The sequence below is a fragment of the Anomaloglossus baeobatrachus genome, chromosome 1, assembly GCF_048569485.1.
Source record: "Anomaloglossus baeobatrachus isolate aAnoBae1 chromosome 1, aAnoBae1.hap1, whole genome shotgun sequence".
Taxonomy (NCBI): Eukaryota; Metazoa; Chordata; class Amphibia; order Anura; family Aromobatidae; genus Anomaloglossus; species Anomaloglossus baeobatrachus.
The window spans coordinates 31223488-31240965 of record NC_134353.1 but is presented as its reverse complement, the minus strand read 5'-3'; the positions used below and the strand labels follow the sequence as shown (position 1 = coordinate 31240965).

At 50.6% G+C, this 17478-nt stretch overlaps 1 protein-coding gene across 1 annotated transcript in view; it reads left to right on the top strand.

Moving 5' to 3' along the window:
* The window catches only part of LOC142311542 (vomeronasal type-2 receptor 26-like), a 100671-nt gene that overhangs the window by 25219 nt on the left and 57974 nt on the right, over positions 1 to 17478 (top strand). The window lies entirely within an intron of this gene.

Sequence of the window (17478 nt, the reverse complement as noted above, 5' to 3'; positions counted from 1 at the left end):
ACCAAAATGTCAGCTCTTTGGGGAAATAAAAATGCGTGGCAAAAATGGGCAGGTGGGTAGAATGCACGGGTGCTGTGCGTCACTGGACAGCAAAGGAACACTAACGTAGTATTCCAGACACTTTTAGGATGCCCCTAAAAGTGTCAGCTCTTTGGGGAAAGTAAATTGCGTGGCAAAAATGGGCAGGTGGGTAGAATGCACGGGTGCTGTGGGTCACTGGACAGCAAAGGAACACTGTCTTAGTATTCCAGACACTTTTAGGATGGCACCAAAAGTGTCAGCTCTTTAGGAAAATAAAATTGCGTAGCGAAAATGGGCAGGTGGGTAGAATGCACGGGTGCTGTGGGTCACTGGACAGAAAAGGAACACTAACTTAGTATTCCAGACACTTTTAGGATGGCACCAAAAGTGTCAGCTCTTTAGGAAAATAAAATTGCGTAGCGAAAATGGGCAGGTGGGTAGAATGCACGGGTGCTGTGGGTCACTGGACAGAAAAGGAACACTAACGTAGTATTCCAGACACTTTTAGGATGCCCCTAAAAGTGTCAGCACTTTGGGGAAATAAAATTGCGTGGCAAAAATGGGCAGGTGGGTAGAATGCTCGGGTGCTGTGGATCACTGGACAGCCAAGAAACACTAACTTAGTATTCCAGACACTTTTAGATGCCACAAAAAGTGTCAGCTCTTTGGGGAAATAAAATTGCGTGGCAAAAATGGGCAGTTGGGTAGATTGAATAGGTGCTGTGGGTCAGTGGACAGCAAAGGAACACTAACTTAGTATTCCAGACACTTTTTGGATGGCACCAAAGTGTCAGCTCTTTGGGTAAATAAAATTGTGTGGCAAAAATAGGCAGGTGGGTTGAATGCACGGGTGCTGTGCATCACTGGACAGCAAAGGAACACTAACTTAGTATTCCAGACACTTTTAGGATGCCCCTAAAAGTGTCAGCACTTTAAGGAAATAAAATTGCGTGGCAAAAATGGCAGGTGGGTAGAATGCATGGGTGCTGTGGGTAACTGGATAGCAAAGGAACACTAACTTAGTATTCCAGACACTTTTAGCATGCCACAAAAAGTGTCAGCTCTTTGGGGAAATAAAATAGCGTAGCAAAAATGGGCAAGTGGGTAGAATGCACGGGTGCTGGTGGTCAGTGGACAGCAAAGGAACATAACTTATTATTCCAGACACTTTTAGGATGCAACAAAAAGTGTCAGCTCTTTGGGGAAGTAAAATAGCGTAGCAAAAATGGGCAGGTGGGTAGAATGCACGGGTACTGTGGGTCACTGGACAGCAAAGGAACACTAACGTAGTATTCCAGACACTTTTAGGATGCCACAAAAATTGTCAGCTCTTTGGTTAAATAAAATTGCGTAGCGAAAATGGGCAGGTGGGTAGAATGCATGGGTGCACGGGTCAGTGGACAGCAAAAGAACACTAACTTAGTATTCCAGACACTTTTAGTATGCCCCTAAAAGTGTCAGCTCTTTGGGGAAAGTAAATTGCGTGGCAATAATGGGCAGGTGGGTAGAATGCACGGGTGCTGTGGGTCAGTGGACAGCAAAGGAACACTATCTTAGTATTCCAGACACTTTTATGATGGCACCAAAAGTGTCAGCTCTTTGGGGAAATAAAAATGCGTGGCAAAAATGGGCAGGTTTGTTGAATGCATGGGTGCTGTGCGTCACTGGACAGCAAAGGAACACTAACGTAGTATTCCAGACACTTTTAGGATGCCCCTAAAAGTGTCAGCACTTTGGGGAAATAAAATTGCGTGGCAAAAATGGGCAGTTGGGTAGATTCAATGGATGCTGTGGGTCAGTGGACAGCAAAGGAACACTATCTTAGTATTCCAGACACTTTTTGGATGGCACCAAAAGTGTCTGCTCTTTGGGGAAATAAAATTGTGTGGCAAAAATAGGCAGGTGGGTTGAATGCACGGGTGCTGTGCATCACTGGACAGCAAAGGAACACTAACTTAGTATTCCAGACACTTTTAGGATGCCCCTAAAAGTGTCAGCACTTTAAGGAAATAAAATTGCGTGGCAAAAATGGCAGGTGGGTAGAATGCATGGGTGCTGTGGGTCACTGGATAGCAAAGGAACACTAACTTAGTATTCTAGACACTTTTAGGATGCCACAAAAAGTGTCAGCTCTTTGGGGAAATAAAATAGCGTAGCAAAAATGGGCAGGTGGGTAGAATGCACGTGTGCTGGTGGTCAGTGGACAGCAAAGGAACACTAACTTATTATTCCAGACACTTTTAGGATGCAACAAAAAGTGTCAGCTCTTTGGGGAAATAAAATAGCGTAGCAAAAATGGGCAGGTGGGTAGAATGCATGGGTGCTGTGGGTCAGTGGACAGCAAAGGAACACTAACTTAGTACTCCAGACACTTAGGATGGCACAAAAAGTGTTAGCTCTTTGACAAAATAAAATTGCGTGGCGAAAATGAGCAGGTGGGTAGAATGCACGGGTACTGTGGGTCACTGGACAGCAAAGGAACACTAACGTAGTATTCCAGACACTTTTAGGATGCCACAAAAATTGTCAGCTCTTTGGTTAAATAAAATTGCGTAGCGAAAATAGGCAGGTGGGTAGAATGCATGGGTGCACGGGTCAGTGGACAGCAAAAGAACACTAACTTAGTATTCCAGACACTTTTAGGATGGCACAAAAAGTGTCAGCTATTTGGGGAAATAAAATTGCGTGGCAAAAATGGGCTAGGTGGAAAGAATGCACGAGTGCTGGGGGTCAGTAGACAGCAAAGGAACACTAACTTAGTATTCCAGACACTTTTAGTATGACCCTAAAAGTGTCAGCTCTTTGGGGAAAGTAAATTGCGTGGCAAAAATGGGCAGTGGGTAGAATGCATGGGTGCTGTGGGTCAGTGGACAGCAAAGGAACACTATCTTAGTATTTTAGACACTTTTATGATGGCACCAAAAGTGTCAGCTCTTTGGGGAAATAAAAATGCGTGACAAAAATGGGCAGGTGGGTAGAATGCACGGGTGCTGTGCGTCACTGGACAGCAAAGGAACACTAACTTAGTATTCCAAACACTTTTAGGATGCAACAAAAACTGTCAGCTCTGTGGGGAAATAAAATAGCGCAGCAAAAATGGGCAGGTGGGTTGAATGCACGGGTGCTGTGGGTCACTGGACAGCAAAGAGACACTAACTTAGTATTCCAGACACTTTTAGGATGCCAAAAAAATGTCAGCTCTTTGGGGAAATAAAATAGCATGGCAAATACGGGCAGGTGGGTAGAATGTGTCGCGGGCGGGGAGGAGGGTGTCAGCACACCGCGCTCACCCCTTCTGCTCGGGTCCGGCTGCTGCTCAGTGGTGGCCCGAGCTGTGGGCCGGATCCCGGGGTGTCTCGAGCGGCACTCCTCGCCCGTGAGTGAAAGGGGTTTGTTGGGTGTGGGGATTGTTATAGTTCGTGACGCCACCCACGGTTGTGGTGATTGCACCACCGCTGCTTTGGATGGGGATCCCGGGGATGGTGATGGGAGCAGCCAGGTGTTGTGTTGCCCCTCCGTGGGTAGGGGTTGGTGATCCCAGGGCCCGGTGAATAGATGTGAAGTGTAGGGCCTGGTGGGCGCAGGGACGCGGGGGCAGCGCTGTGCCTTGCGGCACTATGGTACTCACTCAGCCTGAGACTTGGACACAGTTTGTACGGTAAACCAAACGGCTGGTAGGACGGTCCCACAGACGGCTGCTTTGCTTCCCCGGTAGGTGACGGTGATGTCCCTCTTCCTTGCACCTGTATGTACGGATGGTTGCGATGGGTCCCCACCGGTAACCCGCTCCCCGGCTTCAAGCTGGGCTGGAGGAGCACTACACTTTGCCCGCAGGCGCTGGCCCTCAGAGACTGGTGCCCTGGCGGTGGCGGTGCCTCTGTTGTACAGGTTGGACTGTTGCCTTCTATCGGGACTTGGTTGTTGGGGGAATCTATGTCCCCTTCACTGACGGATTCGGCAAATTTGGCGACTCCTAGCCTTGCCGGGGTCCGAGAGGCCCCTGCCCTGGTGCTGACTGTCTTTCGGAACACTGCTCCAGACCACCGGGCACACAGCCAACGGGGTCCTTCCAGGAACTTCCAAACGGTCCCCCTCCGGACAGTCACCGCCGTCGCTGACCTTGCTGTTCTAGCCCTACACACAGCTGGGCTCTCAGGCTTCTCCTTCCCTCTGCTCTGTCACCACTTCTTGCTTTCCTCCTTTTCCACTTTGCTTTCCTTCACTTTCACTTGTTGTTTGTTTACTCTAGCCCTCAGCTAGACTGCACTCTTCCCCTGCCCGGGGCTATCTGCTGTTCACTCCTTCATGTCCCTGACTCGACTGACTGGTTACTTCCTGCCTCCAGAGTTGTGAGCTCCTTGGTGGGCGGAGCCAACCGCCTGGCCCACCCCCTGGTGTGCATCACAGACTCCTGGAGGGAGGCAACAAGGATTTGTAGGTTAGCTGATGTGCCTACCTGGGGTGTGGGGTGTGGTGGTGTTGTGACCTGTGTCCCCTGGCTTGCCCAGGGCGACACATTCCCCCTTAGCAAAATGCAGACCGTCCGCGGGCTGCCGTCCTACACCGGTTTTATTTTTCTGTAAAAAGGGGATAACAAGGTTAAACAAACATGCATAACATTTTTAATAAACTCTTCCCAAGACGGGAGGCACATTTACTTTTAACGTTTCAACGGTATACGGTCACGGTTTCCGTTCTCTCCCACCCAAGTAACCTGGCCCTGATGCTGCCCCTAAAACCCAGGCAGCACCCCTTGACCCACAGTCCAGCACACGGTACCCGAGCGGGATCTGTCCTTCCCTCCAGAGGGTAGCCACCGGTTCCTTTGGTGGCTGGGCCCTGGCCTGCTCTGCTCAGGGCCCTCCCTCCAACCTGCCTCTCCGGAGGCGGCCTGCGGAAACGGTAACGGTACCCAACATATTTACAAGCCACTAACGTTTGTGGTTGCCCTGCAGAGTTCACGGGCTTGTCCATGGCTAGTTCCCATGCATTTTTAAACGTTAAACGGTCCCCACGGGGACAACGGTGCCGGCTCCAGCCGGTTGCAAATCAACAACAAATCAGGTTACTTCTTCGGATCATTTTCATCATCATTGCAGAACTTTCAAACTTTTTCAACAGACACACAACACTCTTTTACATTTGCGGACCCCTTTTTCTCATAGAACGGTCTCCCTGTACCTAAGTGGGGGTCTACCTAGGTTGGAACGGGTGGACCTTCGGGGCCCGGTGTCAGTGTTGCTAGACAGTGGGGTAGAGGGAACAATCGGTTCCTCCTCCCTGCTATAGTGTGGGGCAGGCGGAGGTATAGGGGGGCTGGGTACAGGTTCATCCCTGGGCACTGGCACTGGTTCTGGCTCACGGTTAACCACTTCCACTACTTCTTCATCCACGGGTTGTGGGAACAGTATCACTGGAAGTATCACCGCGCCATTCTGTGTAGGCCAGTTTGCTGGGAAGTCACCCATTACAGTGTGGATTACCTCTGCTGCCTTCTCCACGGGTGGAGGAACCGGTACTTCAGCCTCTGCCTTCAACGCTGGGGGGCATTTTTTTAGATGGTCCCAGGAAACAGTGGCCAGGGTGCCCCCTTGGTCACGACTGATCTGGTAGGTCTTCCCATCTTCCCAGGCTGTGGGTTGTATGACGTAAGGGACCTGCTCCCACTGATCATCCAGCTTGTGGGCTTTTCTCTTCCGTTTCAGCACCACATCTCCTGGCTGGAAAGGACCTGCGGGCGCCTTCTGATTGAACCGGTGCTCTTGCTGTTCTCGACTTCGACCGAGGTTTTTCTCCACATACTCCTGGATTTGCCGGTACTGTGCCCTCCTCCGACTTTCCCACTCTGCCGTTGAAGGGAGTGTTTCCGGGGCCTCCAACCCCATCTCCAGATCCACCGGCAGGCGGCCAGGCCGAGCCCTCATCAGATACGCTGGGGTGCACTTCGTCGAGCTGGACGGGATATTATTGTACATGTCGACCAAGTCGGGCAACTTTTCCGGCCACATGTTCCGTTCTTCCAGCGGCAGCGTCTTGAGGAGCCCCAGGACCAAGTGATTCATTTTCTCGCACATGCCGTTGGTTTGGGCATGGTACGGGGTGGTCCGAATCTTCTTGCAGCCGTACAACTGGCAGAATTCGTGAAACACCTCTGCTTAAAAAGCCGGGCCTTGGTCTGTCAGCACCTTCTCGGGGTACCCGTGGGGTCGGCAAAAATAAGCCTGGAACGCTCGAGCAGCGGTTCGACCAGTTAGGTCCTTAACAGGGACGACCACCATAAATCTTGAATAGTGGTCTACCATGGTCAATGCATAGGTGTACCCACTTCGGCTAGGGGTGAGCTTGACATGGTCCAGGGCGACCAGCTCCAGCGGCTGATGGGTAACGATGGGATGTAATGGTGCCCTCTGGCTAGTCTCGTACTTTCTCCTCAGTGTACAAGGACCGCACTCTCGGCACCAGGCTTCCACCGATTCCCGCATCCCACTCCAATAGAACCGCTCCCTCAACAGCATCTCCAGCTTTTTCCACCCGAAGTGGCCAGCACCATCATGGTATGCCCGCAGGACGGTAGCGACCTCAGCTTGAGGAACGATCAACTGGCATATTTTCTCATGGGTCTTTGGGTTGATCAGCTCACGGCACAGCCTCCCTTGGTGTAGGTAGAGCCGTTTTCGTTCTTTCCACAAGCGTTGGGCTTCGGCTGGAGCGCTAGGGTCCATTCCCATGGCGCCTTGTTCCACCAGAGTCTTGACAAGGCGGACAGCCGGCGCTTGGTCCTGGGCGTCCTGCCACTCGTGACTGGGCCGCGGGTCCAGATCCACCCTTTGCTGACACACTTGTACCCTCTCAGGAGGCGGCTGGTGAAACGCAGGCAACTCAATCTCCTCGAGGTCGTCATCCTCGCACCCCTCTTCTGACAAATGGGGCATCCGGGAGAGTGCATCTGCATTGATGTTGACACGACCAGCTCGGTACTTTATGGTGAAATCATAGTTGGCTAACCGGGCTACCCACCGCTGCTCCAGCGCTTAACTTGGCCGTGTTCAGGTGAGTCAGCGGATTGTTGTCCGTGAATGCGGTGAATTTTGCTGCCGCCAAATAGTGACGGAACCGCTCCGTGATAGCCCACACCAACGCCAGTAGCTCGAGCTTGAAAGAGCTATAGTTCTCAGGGTTCCTTTCAGTCGGACGGAGTTTTCGGCTGGCGTAAGCGATCACCTTCTCCTTTCCATCCTGGACCTGGGAGAGGACCGCTCCTAGCCCCACATTACTGGCGTCCGTGTGGAGGATGAACGGGCGCCCGTAGTCAGGGTACGCCAGGACCTCTTCTCCGGTCAGGGCCGCCTTCAACTGGCAAAAGGACTCCTCATGCTTGTCCTCCCACGACAGTGGGGCTCCGACGGGTCTGCCACCCTTGGTCTGTCCCACGAGTAGATCTTGCATGGGGGCGGCCATCTTCGTGTACCCCTTTATAAAGCGCCGATAGTACCCCACCAGACCCAAAAACTGCCTTACCTCCCTCACGGTAGCGGGCCTCGGCCAGCTTTGGATAGCAGTGATCTTCTCAGGGTCGGGGGCGACACCATCCGCACTCACCACATGCCCTAGATGTTGCACCTTGGGTTTCAGCAGGTGGCATTTTGAGGGCTTCAACTTCATCCCGTACTTAGCAAGGGACGCGAACACCTCGGCCAGGTGCTCCAGATGGGCTTCATACGTCTGGGAATAAACAATCACATCATCCAAATACAGCAGGACGGTCTCGAAGTTTAAATGTCCCAAACAGCACTCCATCAGCCGTTGGAAAGTCCCGGGGGCATTGCACAGCCCAAACGGCATGCTATTGAATTCGCAGAGTCCCATCGGGGTGGTGAAGGCGGTCTTCTCCTGGTCCTCCGGGGCCACGGCCACTTGCCAGTATCCGCTGGTGAGGTCAAGGGTCGAGAAGTAGTTTGCAGTTCTCAGTGCAGCCAAAGACTCTTCCATACGAGGCAACAGATAGGCATCTTTATGGGTTATCTGGTTGATCTTCCGGTAGTCCACACACATCCGCATGGTACCATCCTTCTTCTTGACCAGTACCAACGGAGCGGCCCAGGGACTACAGCTGTCCCGAATAACCCCTGCCTCCTTCATATTTTTCAACATATCTTTGGCACACTGGTAATGTGCAGGGGGTATAGGTCTATACCTCTCTTTGATAGGGGGATGTTCTCCCGTAGGAATGTGGTGTTGGACCCCCTTAATCTGCCCAAAGTCTAGGGGGTGCTTACTGAAAACCTGTTCGTACTCCTGCACCACCCTGTGTACCCCTGCCCTGTGATGTGTAGGGGTATCATCAGTGCCCACATGTAGCTGTTGGTGCCACTCCTTGGTGTCCCCCTGGGGTGGGGAAGTGCTGGTGGTAGGTGGGAGTGTGGATGGACTGGCTTCCTGGATAGTGTGAGGGTCTAGGGTGAGCAGCTTGGCAATGGTGGCATACCGGGGGAGCCTGACTTCTTCCTCCCCACAATTCAACACTCTCACAGGCACTCTCCCTTTCTTCACATCTAACACCCCTCGGGCGGCCACTACAGTGGGCCAGTGCTCGGAAGGCATGGGCTCCATCATCGCAGGGTAGTCACGCCCCTGAGGCCCTACTGCTGCCCTACACCAGATCATCATCTCACTCCTAGGGGGCACAGTCAATGGAGCAACATCCATCACTCTCACTCCACCAATCTCCCCTCCGGTTGAGCTTACATGCTGGCGGTACATCAGGGCACGGATTTCACGCTGCACAGCCCTCTGCCGGCTCCCCGCCGCCGTGGCGGCTAGCTGTTGCAATAGGTTCAACACATCAGCCATGCAGTGTTCCATCACATTGGTTCCCAGCACTATTTTCGGGTTATGATCACTAGGCTCATTCATGATCACAATCATACCCTGGTGTTGCAGTTCAGCTTGCCCCACTGTCATAGCCACCTGTTTATACCCCACCTGAGTCAATGGAAGTCCTTTAGCGGCAATCAAATTTATACTATTGTCTGGAGGCGCCAGCTCGTCTGTGGCCCAATATCGCTGATACAACGTGTACGGTATGGTCGTTACCTGTGATCCAGTGTCCAAGAGAGCCATCACCGGTATGCCGTCCACAGCCACAGGGATGATAGGGCGGGCCCCGACATATCGGTCTCGCCAGTCCGGGGAGCCACGGTGTTCTACTCCTGAGGATTGGCCCGGGGCCCCAGCGGTTGCTCGTTTAACGGGCACTGTCGGTAATAATGGCCCGGCTTACGGCACTTGTAGCAGATTGGAGGTCTGCTCCGCGGGTTGTTAGCGCTTCTCCGCTGCATCCAGGGAACATCTTCGGGACTGTCAGCAAGCTGTATCTGTGCTGGGGGCTGAGATCTGGTCAGTGGTTGTAGCGCAGCAAGGATTTTGGCAAGGTCTCCGTCCAGGCGACGGACCTGGGCTGCCAGTTCTTCCACTGTGCTGCTCGAGGCTGCAGGTATTAAGGAGGTTGGTTTGGCTGGGGCGGCCACAACGGGAGCTGTCTCGATGGGCCACGGGACGGGTTCCAGAGCTTCAGCAGCTGGGGGCTGTAGTGCTTTAATAGCCCGCTCCTTTAACACAGCAAAGTCCACATCCGGGTGTTCCCGGACCCACAGCCGGAGTTGTTTACGATCCTCAGGGGACCTCATCCCCTGCGCAAATTGCTCCACTAACATCTTGTTGCTATCCGCCTCATTAATAGGGTTCACCCGCTTCAGCGTGCGGAGGGCGGTCTGCATACGTAGAGCATAGTCCCGAATGCTATCCCCAGCTCGTTGCCGGCACTGGTAAAACTGCATCCTCAGCTCAGCTTCAGTCCGGGTCTCGAAGGCAGTCTGTAGCTTCTCGAAGATGGTGGCTACAGAGAGCCGGTCCCCCTCGGCCCAGGTCTCCACTTCCTGCTCGGCCGCACCGGTTAACTGGCCTAGCACTATCGCTGCACGTTGCTTATCAGTCAGGGGGTACAGCTCTAGCAACGGGTTAAGCTTTTTCCGGAAGGCCTGTAAGGCATCCGGTTTCCCGTCATACTGCGGTAGCCAGGCAGCTCCGGGCGCATAGGGCAAGGAAAACGGCATGACCTGAGCAAGCGCGGGGGCCGCGGCACCTCCCGCCAGTACGGCCGGGACCTGGGCAGGCCCATTCCCATCCGCGGGTGCCGCTGCGGCTGCGACCACCGCTCCTCCAGCGGCTCCGTCGGGCGCAGACATCTTGTTTCCGTCCCCCTTAGCTCTTTCCGACCCCTCCTCTCTCGGGGCGGGGTTTTGACCTTCGCGCCTCTACTGCTCGAGAAGACGCTCGAGCGGGAACTTTTCGCGCCAAAGATGGCGGCTTCTGAAATTTTTCTGACGGATACCTCCGGCGGTAACAAGGCGCACCTCTACCAGACGGCAGAGCGGTAAGATCCTGTTCGTGACGCCAAGTTGTCGCGGGCGGGGAGGAGGGTGTCAGCACACCGCGCTCACCCCTTCTGCTCGGGTCCGGCTGCTGCTCAGTGGTGGCCCGAGCTGTGGGCCGGATCCCGGGGTGTCTCGAGCGGCACTCCTCGCCCGTGAGTGAAAGGGGTTTGTTGGGTGTGGGGATTGTTATAGTTTGTGACGCCACCCACGGTTGTGGTGATTGCACCACCGCTGCTTTGGATGGGGATCCCGGGGATGGTTATGGGAGCAGCCAGGTGTTGTGTTGCCCCTCCGTGGGTAGGGGTTGGTGATCCCGGGGCCCGGTGAAGAGATGTGAAGTGTAGGGCCTGGTGGGCGCAGGGACGCGGGGGCAGCGCTGTGCCTTGAGGCACTATGGTACTCACTCAGCCTGAGACTTGGACACAGTTTGTACGGTAAACCAAACGGCTGGTAGGACAGTCCCACAGACGGCTGCTTTGCTTCCCCGGTAGGTGACGGTGATGTCCCTCTTCCTTGCACCTGTATGTACGGATGGTTGCGATGGGTCCCCACCGGTAACCCGCTCCCCGGCTTCAAGCTGGGCCGGAGGAGCACTACACTTTGCCCGCAGGCGCTGGCCCTCAGAGACTGGTGCCCTGGCGGTGGCGGTGCCTCTGTTGTACAGGTTGGACTGTTGCCTTCTATCGGGACTTGGTTGTTGGGGGAATCTACGTCCCCTTCACTGACGGATTCGGCAAATTTGGCGACTCCCAGCCTTGCCGAGGTCCGAGAGGCCCCTGCCCTGGTGCTGACTGTCTTTCGGAACACTGCTCCAGACCACCGGGCACACAGCCAACGGGGTCCTTCCAGGAACTTCCAAACGGTCCCCCTCCGGACAGTCACCACCGTCGCTGACCTTGCTGTTCTAGCCCTACACACAGCTGGGCTCTCAGGCTTCTCCTTCCCTCTGCTCTGTCACCACTTCTTGCTTTCCTCCTTTTCCACTTTGCTTTCCTTCACTTTCACTTGTTGTTTGTTTACTCTAGCCCTCAGCTAGACTGCACTCTTCCCCTGCCCGGGGCTATCTGCTGTTCACTCCTTCATGTCCCTGACTCGACTGACTGGTTACTTCCTGCCTCCAGAGTTGTGAGCTCCTTGGTGGGCGGAGCCAACCGCCTGGCCCACCCCCTGGTGTGCATCACAGACTCCTGGAGGGAGGCAACAAGGATTTGTAGGTTAGCTGATGTGCCTACCTGGGGTGTGGGGTGTGGTGGTGTTGTGACCTGTGTCCCCTGGCTTGCCCAGGGCGACACAAATGCACTTGTGCTGTGGGTCAATGGACAGCAAAGGAACACTAACTTATTATTCCAGACACTTTTAGGATGCAACAAAAAGTGTCACCTCTTTGGGGAAAAAAAATAGCGTAGCAAAAATGGGCAGGTGGGCAGAATGCATATGTGCTGTGGGTCAGTGGACAGCAAAGGAACACTAACTTAGTATTCCAGACACTTTTAGGATGGCACAAAAAGGGTCAGCTCTTTGACAAAAAAAAAATTGCGTGGCTAAAATTGGCAGGTGGGTAGAATGCACGGGTGTTGTGGGTCACTGGACAGCAAAGGAACACTAACTTAGTATTCCAGACACTTTTAGGATGCCACAAAAAGTGTCAGCATTTTGAGAAATAAAATATAGCGTAGTAAAAATGGGCAGGTGGGTAGAATGCACGGGTGCTGTGGGTCACTGGACAGCAAAGAGACACTAACTTAGTATTCCAGACACTTTTAGGATGCCAAAAAAAGTGTCAGCTCTTTGGGGAAATAAAATAGCATGGCAAATACGGGCAGGTGGGTAGAATGCACGTGTGCTGTGGGTCAATGGACAGCAAAGGAACACTAACTTATTATTCCAGACACTTTGAGGATGCAACAAAAAGTGTCAGCTCTTTGGGGAACTAAAATAGCGTAGCAAAAATGGGCAGGTGGGCAGAATGCATATGTGCTGTAGGTCAGTGGACATCAAAGGAACACTAACTTAGTATTCCAGACACTTTTAGGATGCCACAAAAAGTGTCAGCTCTTTGGGGAAATAAAGTAGCATGGCAAAAATGGTCAGGTGGGTAGAATGCACGTGGGCTGTGGGTCAGTGGACAGCAAAGGAACACTAACGTATTATTCCAGACACTTTGAGGATGCAACAAAAAGTGTCAGCTCTTTGGGGAACTAAAATAGCGTAGCAAAAATGGGCAGGTGGGCAGAATGCATATGTGCTGTGGGTCAGTGGACAGCAAAGGAACACTAACTTAGTATTCCAGACACTTTTAGGATGCCACAAAAAGTGTCAGCTCTTTGGGGAAATAAAGTAGCATGGCAAAAATGGTCAGGTGGGTAGAATGCACGTGTGCTGTGGGTCAGTGGACAGCAAAGGAACACTAACTAAGTATTCCAGACACTTTTAGGATGCCACAAAAATTGTCAGCTCTTTGGTTAAATAAAATTGCATAGCGAAAATGGGCAGGTGAATAGAATGCATGGGTGCACGGGTCAGTGGACAGCAAAAGAACACTAACTTAGTATTCCAGACACTTTTTGGATGCAACAAAAAGAATCAGCTCTTTGGGGAAATAAAATAGCGTAGCAAAAGTGGGCAGGTGGGCAGAATGCATGTGTGCTGTGGGTCAGTGGACAGCAAAGGAACATTAACTTGGTATTCCAGACACTTTTAGGATGCCACAAAAAGTGTCAGCTCTTTGGGGAAATAAAATTGCGTGGCAAAAATGGGCAGGTGGGTAGAATGCACGGGTGCTGTGGGTCAGTGGAAAGAGAAGGAACAATAACTTAGTATTTTTTAGACATTTTTAGGATGGCACAAAAAGTGTCAGCTCTTCGGGGAAATAAAATAGTGTAGCAAAAATGGGCAGTTAGGTAGAGTGCACGGGTGCTGTGGGTCAGTGGACAGCAAAGGAACACTAACTTAGTATTCCAGACACTTTTAGTATGGCACTAAAACTGTCAGCTCTATGGGAAAATAAAATAGCGTAACAAAAATAGTATCATAGTATCATAGTTTTTAAGGTTGAAGGGAGACTCTAAGTCCATCTAGTTCAACCCGTAGCCTAACATGTTGATCCAGAGGAAGGCAAAAAAAAAACAATGTGGCAAACAAGTTCCAATGGGGAAAACATTTCCTTCCTGACTCCACATCCGGCAATCAGACTAGTTCCCTGGATCAATACCCTGTCATAAAATCTAATATACATAACTGGTAATATTAAATTTTTCAAGAAAGGCGTCCAGGCTCTGCTTAAATGTTAGTAGTGAATCACTCATTACAACATCATGCGGCAGAGAGTTCCATAGTCTCACTGCTCGTACAGTAAAGAATCCTCGTCTGTGATTATGATTAAACCTTCTTTCCTCAAGACATAGCGGATGCCCCCGTGTTCCAGTCGCAGGCCTAGGTGTAAAAAGATCTTTGGAAAGGTCTCTGTACTGTCCCCTCATATATTTATACATTGTGATTAGATCCCCCCTAAGCCTTCGTTTTTCCAAACTAAATAACCCCAAGTTTAATAACCTGTCTTGGTATTGCAGCCCACCCATTCCTCTAATAATCTTGGTCGCTCTTCTCTGCACCCTCTCCAGTTCAGCTATGTCCTTCTTATATATCGGTGACCAGAATAGTACACAGTATTCTAAGTGCGGTCGCACTAGTGACTTGTACAGAGGTAGAACTATATTTTTTCATGAACACTTATACCTCTTTTAATACATCCCATTATTTTATTAGCCCTGGCAGCAGTTGCCTGACACTGTCCACTAAAGTGAAGTTTACCATCCACCCATACACCCAAGTCTTTTTCTGTGTTTGTTTTACCCAGTGTTCTACAATTAAGTACACAATCATAAATGTTATTTCCTCTACTCAAGTGCATGACCTTACATTTATCTACATTAAACTTCAATTGCCACTTCTCAGCCCAATCCTCCAATTTACATAAATCTCTCTGTAATATAAAATTATCCTCCTCTGTATTGATTACCCTGCAGAGTTTAGTATCATCTGCAAATATTGAAATTCTACTCCGCATGCCCCCAACAAGGTCATTTATAAATATGTTGAAAAGAAGCGGGCCCAATACTGACCCCTGTGGTACCCCACTATGAACTGAGACCCAGTCCGAGTACGTACCATTAATAACCACCCTTTGTTTCCTATCACTGAGCCAGTTTTTAACCCAGTTACACATATTTTGCCCTATCCCCATTATTCTCATTTTATGTACCAACCTTTTGTGTGGCACCGTATCAAAAGCTTTTGAAAAGTCCATATACACAACATCCACTGCATTTCCCTGGTCCAGGCTTGAACTTACCTCTTCATAGAAGCTGATCAAATTAGTTTGACAGGATCGATCCCTCATAAACCCATGTTGATACTCTGTCATAAAAGTTATTTTTCTTGAGATACTCCAGTATAGCATCTCTCAAGAAACCCTCAAGGATTTTACCAACCGTAGAGGTTAAACTTACCGGCCTATAATTTCCCGGCTCAGTTTTTGTCCCCTTTTTGAATATTGAAATATTGAATTTTGAAAATAGGCAGGTGGGTTGAATGAACGGGTGCTGTGGGTCACTGGACAGCAAAGGAACACTAACTTAGTGATCCAGACACTTTTAGGATGCCACAAAAAGTGTCAGCTCTTTGGGGAAATAAAATAGCGTAGCAAAAATGGTCAGAAGGGTAGAATGCACGGGTGCTGTGGGTCAGTGGACAGCAAAGGAAGCCACACTTTCTATCCCTGCTAATGAAAAAGTGCAGCAAGGAATTGCCTGAGCTGAGGTAGCCAGACGCTGGTATCTAAAGCACTTCACAGCGTTGGCACAGACCTGCCTAGCAGCTATAGCTATGAATGCCTGTAAATCAGCCCTGAAAAGGGCTGAAATAACCAGTAGTCCCTAATCCCCAAAGCGCTGTGTAGATTGCACTGTATGGCTATAGCACACACAGCAGCAGCAGCGGGAGCAGTGACTGTCACTCACCCGCGGCAGAGAGCTAATGGCGGCGATGGGAATAATGGCCGGATCTTATAGAGCAAAGACATGTGACTTTCACAGCCTATGACACATGCCCTTGCTTGTCTGGCAAAAATCCACTTTGCAGTGTGCGTCTCTGTGATTTGCTGACAGCCTGGCCCGCCCCACTGTACGCGCGGTTAGGGGGAAAAAAAAATAGCGATTGGCATTCTCTCAGCACTCAGCAGCAGCACTGATCTAAACCCCATCCCCCTCCCCGCACACTATACACTAAATTTTGATAATAGCGTGATTTACAGTGACTCATACTATTACAGTGAAAAGTCAGCTAGTAACTAGCTAGGCTTTTTGTTGATCGAACCGTTCTCAAACGTAACTTGAACTATCGAGCATTTAGCAAAAAGCTCAAGTTCGTCGAACATCTCGAACACCCCCCAAAATCACTCGAACATAAAATTGTCGAATCTCGAACATCGCTCATCTCTATTAACAAGTAACAAGACCTATGACTGTGCATGCTTTTCAGCAGTCAGTAATACGTAGCAGTATTTATTTACATGCTTCACTGGGAACTTTTTAGCAGGCACTACAAGTACCAATCCCTATTTTCATTATGAATGTGCCGATATGTGGCACATACACACCTTTGCCTACACTGCACATCGATATTGTAATCTATTGCTCTCTTATCTATCTGAACTACGTAGTATTAAACCGATAGCTAAGCTCACTTACATTGCACAACCCTATTGTAAACTATCGCACTCCTATCTATCTGAACTACCTAGCATATTTTCTCTAGCTAAGCTCACTGTTTTGCAGGTTCAGTGGCAGCAGCTTCCCAAACGTTTCACATTCACAAAATGGCATCGAACCAACATGTCCACTCTTTATATGCACACGGACATGTGACTTAGGCAGTCAATCACAGAAGCTCTTCTGTCTGAACCTTGTAAATTTTTGCTGCACCGTAATCGGCTGCAGCAACTGCACGCATCTGGCCAAAATCCCCACCTCCTGAGCTGATTTTATACATCCCCACATCAAACAGCACCACAATCCTATTCAAAAGTAGAAAATGCTATACAAAAAAGAATTTTTAGAAACATGGCAAGTGTTCAGGGGAGAAAACAAACAAAAATTAACATTACCTAGTTTTGGGGAAGGGCCTCAGATTTGCTGAACCTGAACAAATAAGCTCAGGCTCCTACCAAATTTGAAATTGGCGACCCCTTACTGAACAGGTTTGCTCACCTTTACCTGTGAGCAGCTGTGAGCTGCAATTAACCCCTTATTACACCGATTATCACCACACCATGGCAATCGGGAAGAGCTGGGTAAAGGGCCAAGCTTATCGCATCTAATGAATGCATCAAACGTAGGTGGCTGGAGGCTACTATTTTTAGGCTGGGGGGGCCTAAAAAGCATGGATCTTCCCTGGCTGAAAATACCAGCCCACAGCTCTTGGGCTTTATCATGGCTGAGTATCAAAATTTGGGGCACTGCACGCTGTTTTTTTTAATTACTTTATTTGAATAATTAAAAAAAAGCCACATGCAGTGTGTTATGAATCAGTGCTGCCGTTGCCGCAAGCAGCCTGCTGTGGTTTCTGTTACACCCAGGTGCCAGCCTCCATTTTTGGCCGTGCCTTAGGTCGTCCAGCTGGCTGCTCATTCCTCCATGCCTAAGTGTGGAGAGTTAGCTAGTGTGCATGTGTGTGTCGATTTACCCCAGCCAGAGCCTATGTCCAGTGTTTCGCCTAGTGAGCATGATCAGCTTGTTAGTGGCATTTCTGAGCCAAAGTCCTCAGTTCAGGCTACTGAGCATGCTCACACAGTACAATATCTGAGGCTAAGTCTGTTGAGGACTTAACTGGGCATGTCTGTGATGTGGCAGGGCCTGATAGGCTGGATAGCGTCAGATGCCCTAATGATATGGCCACTCCAGACTGTCTCGTGGAAGCCCGCCCCTATGACCTGGCACCCAATCAATGATCTTCTGGTAATGACTGG